This window comes from Sciurus vulgaris (assembly GCF_902686455.1).
Source record: "Sciurus vulgaris genome assembly, chromosome: 2".
Taxonomy (NCBI): Eukaryota; Metazoa; Chordata; class Mammalia; order Rodentia; family Sciuridae; genus Sciurus; species Sciurus vulgaris.
This window is the reverse complement of record NC_136462.1, coordinates 189,120,203-189,130,293: the sequence shown is the minus strand read 5'-3', so window position 1 is coordinate 189,130,293 and position 10,091 is coordinate 189,120,203.

Here is a 10,091-nt window from a genome sequence, read left to right as displayed (position 1 = left end):
CTAAAAATCCATGAGAACTTTGCACAAAGTTCTTTAATACACTAGCTTCTCTCCTAAGACACTGTTTTACCATTGAGCAAAACCAAGAGCAGATCTTGAGACAATAGATGCAAATACATTTGCCTTTCTCTTAACAAGGGGATAAGCTGGCATGTGTCATTAGGCGACATTGTTATTCTGCAGGCATCACAGTATATTTGCAAGAACTAAGATGACTACGATATCACTAGGTGATACAATCTTGTGGGACCACCATCCTGTCTGGGGTCCGTGGTTGACCTGTGCCCTTATGCAGTGCCTGGCAGTAAATGTAACTAGAAAGGTAAGCTTCTCACTTTGCTACTGGGGTCTCCTCCATGGCTCGTAAGGACTCAGTGTCCTTCCTTCTACCATGTAACAAAAATTCTGTGTTCCATGGTCTTCCCTTTTTACCTGCTGTCCCAAGGCTTGAAGCTACATTCTCTCTGAATTCCCAGTTGCTACTTCACCCACCCCCCCCATCCTGGTTCAGCAATTCTTATTGTCACTCTTTTATGATTTTTTTTTTTTCTTTTTCCTCCTTAGAGTGTCTTGTTCACTGATTTCGCAAAGGAAGATAAGGTGCATTTTGAGGGGAAATTCAAATGCCTGTGAATTCTAGGAAGTATGACCTTAGATACTTGAGGGGGTCAGAAAATCTGGCCCCTTTCTGTGTCTTGAACCTGATTGCATCCAGAGAGGCTGATTTATAGCTGTCATGTTCAGATATGTAGTTAGTCCCTCAACTAACTTTAACTAAGGACCTGTGTGTGCCAGACACTTTCCTAGGCCCCAGAGATACAGTGATAAATAAGACAGATCCGGTCTTCCCTTTGCGTTTTACACTCAGCAAAGCCTCTAACAGCACAATTAGTCTAACCTACATTTATAAAACTCTCTACTATATGATCAGACCATAAAAACTTTCACAACTTCTTATGGACATATATACTATTTCTAATCTTTTGTTATAAAAATAAAGCTACAGAGTGGGCATGGTGGCCCACATCTGTAATTTCAGCTATTCTAGAGGCTGAGGAGGGAGGATCACAAATGTGAGGCCAGCCTGGGGAACTTGATGAGACTCTGTCTCAAAATCAATTATTTTTTGAAAAGGTTGTCAATGTAGCTCCATGGTAAGCACCCCTGGCTTCAATCCTCAGTACTGAGAATAAAACAAAATAAAAGAAAGAAAGAAAGGAAGGAAGGGAGGGAGGGAGGGAAAGCTGCAATGATTTATTCATATATATTTGTACACATTTGAGTGTACACGGCATGTTAAATTCCTAGAAGTGACATGACTGTCAAAGGACGTGTCTTTAGCAAATGTCCCAATTTATACTCTCCATTAACCATCTAGGACAGTGCCCATTTCTCTATACTTCTGCCAACACTATAAAATATGTAATATATATCATATATATGCATATATATATATATATGCTATATATGATCTATTGAGAAAGAGCAAGGGAGAGTTCTGTTTTTGTTTTTGGTGTTGGGGATCGAACTCAGGGGCACTTTATCACTGAGCTACATCCCAATTCCTTTTTTCTTTTTTAACTCTGAGGCAGGGTCTCTCTAAATTGCCAAGGCTAGCCTTGAACTTTCGATCCTTCTGCCTCAGCCTCTCAAGTGGCAGGGATTACAGTGTGTACCGCTGTTCCTGGCAGCATATTCTTAAACATTTTTTTCTTTCGGAATGTATAGGTGAAAAGTGGAATCTTGTCTTTAGTATTTCACTTTACTATTTTTTTTTCACTTTTCAAACATGAAAAAGCAAAGAAAATAGCTCAACGAACACTCATGTATATATCACCTAGAAATAATCATTGTTTAAAAATTGCCATATTTGTTTAATTGGGGGTGGAGTATTTGGAAATAAATTATCTGCATCATATTTCTCCAACCACATACTTCAGTCCTAGATACTACATAGAGACTTTTATATTTAACATAGTTCATTTGCTTATGCAAAACACAATTTTCACCCTTAAACATTTACAAGGCCCTAATATTCTAGTTCATATTCGAATTTTACCATTTTGCCAGAAACATCTTTACAGTCAGCTCCTAGCAGGAGCCAGTCAAGGACCACTCACACGGTCTGTGGCTGCGTCTCTCAAGGGACTTAGTCTGGAGTGTCCCTGCTCCCTTCCCCAGGGAGTCTTACAGAGAGACTGGGCCAGTCGCCTTGTACTGTGTCCCACCCTGGGATTTCTCTGACTGTCCCACTGGCATGTCCTTTAGTTTCTTGAACTCTCCCCCACATTTCTTATAAAGGAGTGTCAGGACCCAAAGGATGGATTAGAATTAGGTTAGACATTTTGGGGGCAGGGATTTAATGGATGCTTCCTGGGAGGTGCCGGCTGCTTCACTGTGCCTCCATCAGCAGTTACCATGTCAAGTTGTCCCACTGTGAGGCTGAATGTGGTCGCAGGTTAAGGTGGCGACCACATCCCTCCATGGTAAGGGTCCATTTCTCCTCTTCCGGCCAGGGCCAGATCACTCATCCACTGATGGCTTCCATGGAGTCAATTAGCAGGGTTGTGAAATGAGGATCTTCTGCTTTTGTCTTTTCATTTGCATTTCTCAGTGTGCATTCTTTACTTGAATTCCATTAAATATGAGTGAAATTGACCATCCTTTCAAATGTTTAAAAGCCATTTTAATTTCTTTCAAAGGGAACTGTGTTTCCCTTGGGACCTGGGCAATTGTGGTACAGCTGGTGTTATGGTTTGGCTCTGGAATGTTCCCCAAAGGCTCATGTGTTGAAGGTTTGTCCCCAATACAGCAATTTTCAGAGTGTGGCCTTTGGGAAATGATTGGACCATGAGAGTTCTGACCTCATCAGTGGATAGATCCACTGGTGGATTCACAGGTGAATGAACTTCGGAGGAGCTGAGGCCTAGCTGAAGGGAGAGTCCTGGGGGTGTGCCCTTGTCCACCACATCTTGCTGGGCTCCCTCTGTTCCCCATCCCCTTTCCTCTTCCTCCCCCTCCCCCTCCCCTTTTCTCTCTCTCACCTTCTCCCTCTCCTCTCCTCTCCTCTCTTTCCCTTTCCCGTCCCTCCCTCCCTGCCAGCTGGCTGCCCGGGTCCCTTGAGGTGAACTTCTTTCCTCCACCACACTCTTCTGCCGTGATATTCTGCCTCACCTCAAGCCCAAAGCTATGGAACCAATGTTTCCTCCTTTGTTTTTCTCAGGTGTTTTATCACAGTGATGAGAAGCTGAAAGCTGACTAACACAGTGTGCTAAGTAGTGTGACAAGGGACAGGGAAGGGGCTGTGGGAGAGGTGGGGAGGAGTGGATGGGGAGGAATACCTTGGGCCACAACAGCACAGGTGTTTAGGATAAGAGTTTTCTAAAAAATTAGTTGTGGATACAAAATCCAAGTTTCCAAAGGTATATCTATTGTAATCGTGATTCCAAATCTATAAGTCTGCTATGACCTAATCGTGGTCACAAGAAGAGACTCCAAGTAGGGTGTAAAAAATGCAGTACTCCCCGATGCCCAAAGCTTCCTAAGAAAACAGACTCTCATTGTTAACAAGGCAACAAAGGCGAGACAAGTAAGATAAATCCTCTACCTCTCTGAAGTCCTCTTCCCACACTTTCAGATAGCTTCTTGGTTCTCTGTTCCAGAACACTAATTCAGTTCTTGGGGTGTAGTCCTAAATCTCAGAGCGGATGGCACTTCCAGTGTCTTGGAGAACACTTCTACCCTCCACCACTTTCCTTCCCTCCACCAAACACTTTGAATCCTGCTAGGATTCAGTCTGCGGCCAGGGATGGCAGTTTTGACACACAACTTAACAAATTCTGTTGCACAAAAGTCATCATGAAACGAAGTTTAAAGATGAGCAATGAACAGGAGAAATGTCCACAACTTATACAACGGACAGAAATATTCATTATACATAAAAAGCTCATACAAACCAATGAGTCAAATTTTTTTGAAAAGACAAAGGACATTGGCAACTCATAACCAAATCTGCAGTGTGGACGCTGTGGTTACCCCCCCAACACCATCCTACCCCACCTCCCACCTCCACTCCCCATGGTATAGCCCCACTGGGTCAGGGCTTCCCCTCTGCCTGCCCCCAATGGTCAAAGCCCACCACGACCAGTGATCCCACCCTCCCTTGCTCCAGTGATTGGTCTAATACCTGAGTCAGTCAGCCTGGAACATTCCCCAGGTGGCCTCAGGGTAGTTCAGGGAGGAAGCTTACAGCCTCAACTGCTCCTGGCAGCCATCCTTGAGGGAGTCAGCTGACGCTGAATGACAGGGTGTTGGGGTGGTAGAAAGTGAACTCTGGAGGAAACCATTGAATTGTTACCTTAAGCGACCCCACAGTCCTGGCCTGCGGTGGAATTAACAGCACAAGAGCCTATCATTCCCCACCTTCACTTCTAAAATCCAACAAGTTACAAAACCAAAGTCTCCCTCCTCTATCTCTGCTATAAATTTGAGACAAACTCATTTGATGAAAGCAGTTGACCTGAACTGATGTTTGGCTATTTTTTGTCTTTGTTTCCCAATTCCCCTTAAGAACATGAATGTGTTTGATTGTGAGGTGCTGCCCTGGTTCCAGCTGGGAGTGTCACATAATATGCAATATAGCTCTATATTGAAATTCTAAAGTAACATAAATCTGAATTTCAAAATTCATTTCAGGTAAGAAAATGTGGATTTTCCTAAACTTTTAAAAGCAAAATTTTGCAGAACATAACAAATGTCTTTTAAATGTGCTATGGTGTTTGACCTCTGAAGAATTCCCCACCGTGGAACCCATGGATTAGGCCCAGCCGTGGCTCTTCCCTAGTCTGCTGCTTCAGAACCACAGGTTAGCCAGACTCCCAGAGGTCAGTATGCACTTGAAGCGTGAGAAGCTCTGCCCTAAGGCACACAGGCTTCTTTTGGATCAGATTTCCAACCAGTCCTGGTCCACCTTCTCTTCCATACCACCCACCTCTTGAAGGTGAAGGGCCTTATCTAGTGTCTGTTCTCAACGGTCTGGGCCTTGCTGCCCCCATGCTGTGGCCATCTGCTCATGGCTTCTTGGCTGGAACGTCTGGGCATGTGCTGGGTTTGATGAATCAACAGGGGTCTCCCAGGCCCTCCCTGCCAGGGAAGGACATCACAGACTGGAGGAGCAGACCCAAGGGACTGAGTGCTTTGCCTTCAGATCTAAAGACCTTTCAATCCACAGGAGGGAGAAAATGACAGCCTTGTTTTGAGGTTCTGGATCAATCAGAGGAAGCCAGAGGGAGGGACAAGGAAGAGTTTCAAGGAAGGGTCCGAGTCAGGGGGCAGAGGGCAACTGTTCCCAGAAGAGAACAAGCAGAAGTCCAATGGTCTTCGTTCAGGGGTGCCCAGAAGCAACCTCTGGGCTGGCTGGGAACCTGGGACAGGCCTTCACTCAAGACTGAAGCACACAGCCTCCTCAAAGGCAGGGAGGCTGGTTGCCCAGCAAGAATAGCATGGGGAGTGAGATAATGCCGGGCTCTACTGGTGTAGGAAATCATCCCTGGGCTGGTCTCTCCTCATTTGTAAGGTCCGTGAGGTCAGTGATGGGGCCACCTGTTGACTCTGCAGCATCTGGCATGGGGTCTGGCATATGACAGCAGCTGCCAGGTACACGTGTTGATTTAAATGTAGTTGGTGAAACATGAGTATCAGTGCTTCATTTGCCTCTTACTGGTTGACAATTCTTGTGCTGCACAGGATAATTTGGCATCCTTTTGTGCCCTTTAAAGCTTTTTTGTTAGGGGTTCACTTTTTCTGTGTTTTTCTTCTGTTTTCTTATTATGTTCTCCTCTATCCAGTTTGCATGTGCATTACATTCCTTGTAACAGCAAAATGACTAAAATATTGTAAATGGCCTGCAAAGGTCATTTCTGCAATGGAGCAGAAGTTGTCAAAGAGTATTAAGGAAAAAGCCCAAAGCCATGTGTGGTGGCATGTGCCTATAATCCCAGCTACCCGGAAGACTAAGGCCGGGGGATTGCAAGTTTGAGGCCAGCCCTGTCAACAAAGTGAGACCCTGTCTCAATTTAAAAAAGGACTGATGTAGCTCAGTGGTAAAGCATCCCAGGGTTCAATCCCCAGTTGAAGGCGGGGGGTGGGGGAGGGGAAAAAGCGAGAAATAAAGACAGAAAGAAAAGGGCTTGTATATTGGTAAGCAGGTTGCAAAGTCACCTTCTGGTAAGACCCATTGAAAGATGTTTAATATGTATGCCTAAGAAATCCCTGAGACAGTGCTTATTGGTTGGAGGAGAGTCAGGAACCTCTGTGAAACCTAATGAGAATTAGAAACTCCAACCCAAGCCCAAAATTTTAGTGTGTTTGGGGGTTTCCTTCTGCAAAATCTCATCCACCAATCTAGGTTGACTACCCTTCCAGAAGGATCCAACCAATATGCCAGCTGCACTGTGTCTGTGTGGGTGGGATTATGGGTGTTCGCTAAGACCTGCCTTTGGCTTAGCTGTATCCTTTTCCCCTTCCCAAAGTTTTGAGCATCTATTACTTACAGGTAAGAAAAACTAACAAACAGGAACTGGATTTATTCCAAACTCTACTTTAAATCTCTAATTCACGCAGCCAGCTTTATCCAATTGGCACTGATTCTGAGAAAAATGCAGATAGAAAAATAGTAAATGCTTCCAATAATTAGTTAGTGAGGAAACTGAGGCCTAAGAAGGGTATGGTGGCACATGGTGACCTGGGGCAGGCAGCAGGGCAGAACCAGAACTCAGGCCCTTTCTCTCACATCCCCCACCCCCAGGAGCTACCTGCTGCTTGCTCTCTCTCTAAGCCGGCAATGCTGGGGGTCTCAGACCTCATGGCCTCGCAGCTCCATTCCACTGGCCTGGTTTGTGTGGATTTGAGAGAGTGGAGGGAGCCATGAGACCCAGCTCTGCTGGGAAAACCCACTGAGCTGCAGACCAAATACACAGAACTGCTGGCGGAAGTCCTGTCTCTGGCACCAGGGCCAGGAGCTGTCTGCCCACAAGGCAAGTGTTGAAAATCTGCTGCTGGGTAATTCTGCTTCATGCCATTCATAAAGGCTGCAGGCAAGCCTGTGTCATTTCTGTCATATGGGACATTTCTTGGGAATATCAAGATCATAGCCACAAGTCCTCCCAGGAAACTTCCTCCAGGCTTGGCTCTGACTTGCTCTGAACTCCCGCTGCTCCAGGATTCCCTGCCATGCGGGCAGGGGTGACACTGGGCTCTTCTCCATTCCACACCAATGGGAACTCATGGAGGTGAGGAAATGTGAATGTGTCCAAGCTCCACCAGAGCCAATGCCAGCAACTGCAGGCTACACAGGGGACAGGGGCTTGGCTCAGTTGCGGCAGTCCTGGAAACTCTCTGGCTGAATGGCTCTCTGGTTTCAACTGAGAAATGAGCATGAGGAATTTTTTTTTTTTTTTTCCTGGTATCTGGGGAGATGAGTCCATAGCGGGTGTTCTGAGGGGCCCAAGGTCAGCTGCAGGAGACATTCTGCTTTGGTGCCCTCTGGTGAGGAATTTCTCTGGACTAAGATGGTTTTGGGAGACGGCTCCTGGGTCTGGGTGTGCACTAGAAGAAGGTGCTTTGGAAGAGCAATAGAGAAACTCTGAAGGCCAGAAGGAGACTTGAACCTGAAGCTCTGCTGGAGTCTCAAGGCCAACACTGAGGACTTCTTTCTAAATCTTACCAGGGAAAACAAGCAGTTACTTACATGATTAAATCTTAAGAACAGACTGCATATTACTAGTCAAAGAGGTGCAGATTCTTAAAAGAAAATCTTTAATGACTTTTCAAAGAATTACAGAAAGAAGCCAGGTACAATGGTGCATGCCTGGAATCGCAGCTACTTGGGAGGCTTAGGCGGGAGGATTGCAAGTTTGAGGCCATTCTTGGCAATTTATCAAGACCTTGCCTTTAAAAAAATAGTGGGATGTTACTCAGTGGTCGAGCACTTGCCAAGCATGCATGAGGCCCTGCACCAGGGTAAAAATAAACTACAAAAAGAATAATGCTCATTTATAGCCAATTCAAGTAATAAATAAAAATAATTTCACTATCCTAAAGAGGCAAAAAATTAAACTAGGCATAATTTTCCAAACTAACAGATTTGCAAGACTAAAATTAATGACAATATGCGGCCAGAACTTCTCAACCTCATGTGGACATGAGTCTCCACTGTGGGGCTGTCCTGTGCATCAGGCTGAGCAGTGTCCTGGCTTCGCTCCTCTAGATGCCAGTACCTCTACTGCCATCCCCCAGGTGGGTGGCAACCAAACTGCCTCCAGGCGTTGGCAAATGCTCCCTGAGAGGCAAAACCTCCTCCAGCTGTGAGTACTGGAGGGGTGCCGCCCCCAACACCCCTGGTGGGATGGGATCTGGCAGCAGGACCGGATATTAGAGCTTGTGCCACAGCAACTTCACTTCAGCATACCTTGATAATAGTACAGACTTCTCTGAAACATTTTAATGCACCACTGGCAATATTTTAATTTAAAAAATGAATGACGTTGGTAGGTAATTCATTAAACACATAGACATAGACAGGTTCTGATATAAAGAGGTCTGCGGGATACAGTTATTAAGAGGAGAAAGCAAGATGCCGTGTGGAGGGCATTTTACACAATTATATGAACAGTGCACGTGTGTCTGTGAACTGAGACTGTATAGAAAAAATATGAACAGATCTGGGATTTTAAAGCCTGGAAGGTGTACGAACCATAATAGTGCTCTCTCTTTCTCTGAGAGTAAGATGGTGGGGTGCAGGGGAGCACACAGAAATTTTAATTTTTATTTTAAATATTCCAGCACCACTATGTTATCTTTCAAGGACAAAAGAAAAGATGAAAATAAGAGGCAAAGGAAAAAAGGAGGGAAAGAACAGAACTCTCATTGCAGTCCTGCCCCACCCTCCCCTGGAGCGTGTGGATCCAGTGTAAGGGGTTCCTTGTGCTGCACACTTTAAAGTGAGGCAGCAGCATACAGACCACTTTAGGAGACCCCCAGAGCAATTCATCTAAGTCGGCAAAGGGGGACAGCTATTTCCGTTTTGAATGGGTAAACTGAGACTCAGTGCAGTGTGTTGCCTGAGAGCCCACAGGAAATGGCAACCCTGGGGAGAGGAAGGGAAGCCCCATCCCTGGAGTCCTGGGCTGCTATTCCTTTGGCTGCCACCTGCACGTAACAGGAGCAAGTCCAGCAATAGGTTCTTAAAACCACGGTCCCAACGTCCAGCCCCTTAGTTCAAGGCCTTAGGTCTCCACATCTTCAACCTCAGCTTCATTCCTTTAAAGGAAGCTGGTGTTCGTCTCTCAAGCAATGCGCACCCTCCCCTGCTCCTTTTCTAAGGCCACGTCCTTCAGGAAGACCAAGTGATGCAGCAGACCTGGCTGCTCCCGCCTCCAGTCAGCTTCCGCTCTTTGGGTATCACCTTCCACACGGAGGGAGGCATGCCTAACTCTAGCGTTCTGAGGAGCCACGCAGGCACGTGTGTGAATGCATTTTGTAAAATATAAAGCACTTCACAATTTTATTTTATTTTTACAAATGAAAAACTCTAGCTCTCTTATTGGGAGGTTAGGTGAGTGAGAATGAGAGGATGCTGGGGGAAATCTGAAGTTGACCTAGCCACAGTATTGGCCATCTGCAAGGGAGGCTACACAGAGTTCAGAAAATGGGGTAGCCCACCTCGGCTCCTACTCACCCCAGTCAGGCTTCTTTAGAACCCACTGCCGGGCTTTGGGACCTGCGCTGTCACCAGTGAGATGCCACAGTGCTAAACATCTTAGGGCAGGAGGAACAGGGAAGAAGAAAAAACAATGGGTTACCAGCACCACAGATTAGATCCCATCCACAGACAACACACCAGGTGAAGTGGACTGACATGTCCATACAGGGAGAGAAGGCTATCAGAATGCACACTTGTTAGAATTACAAGAAGTAACACAGGTGGAAGCTCTGTGGGCCTGAGACCAACTGCCACCAACTCAGTGAATTCAGTGAAACCCCAACTTGTACGGAAATAGCGGCAACAAAGGCGACTTAAAAAGTGCATCTCA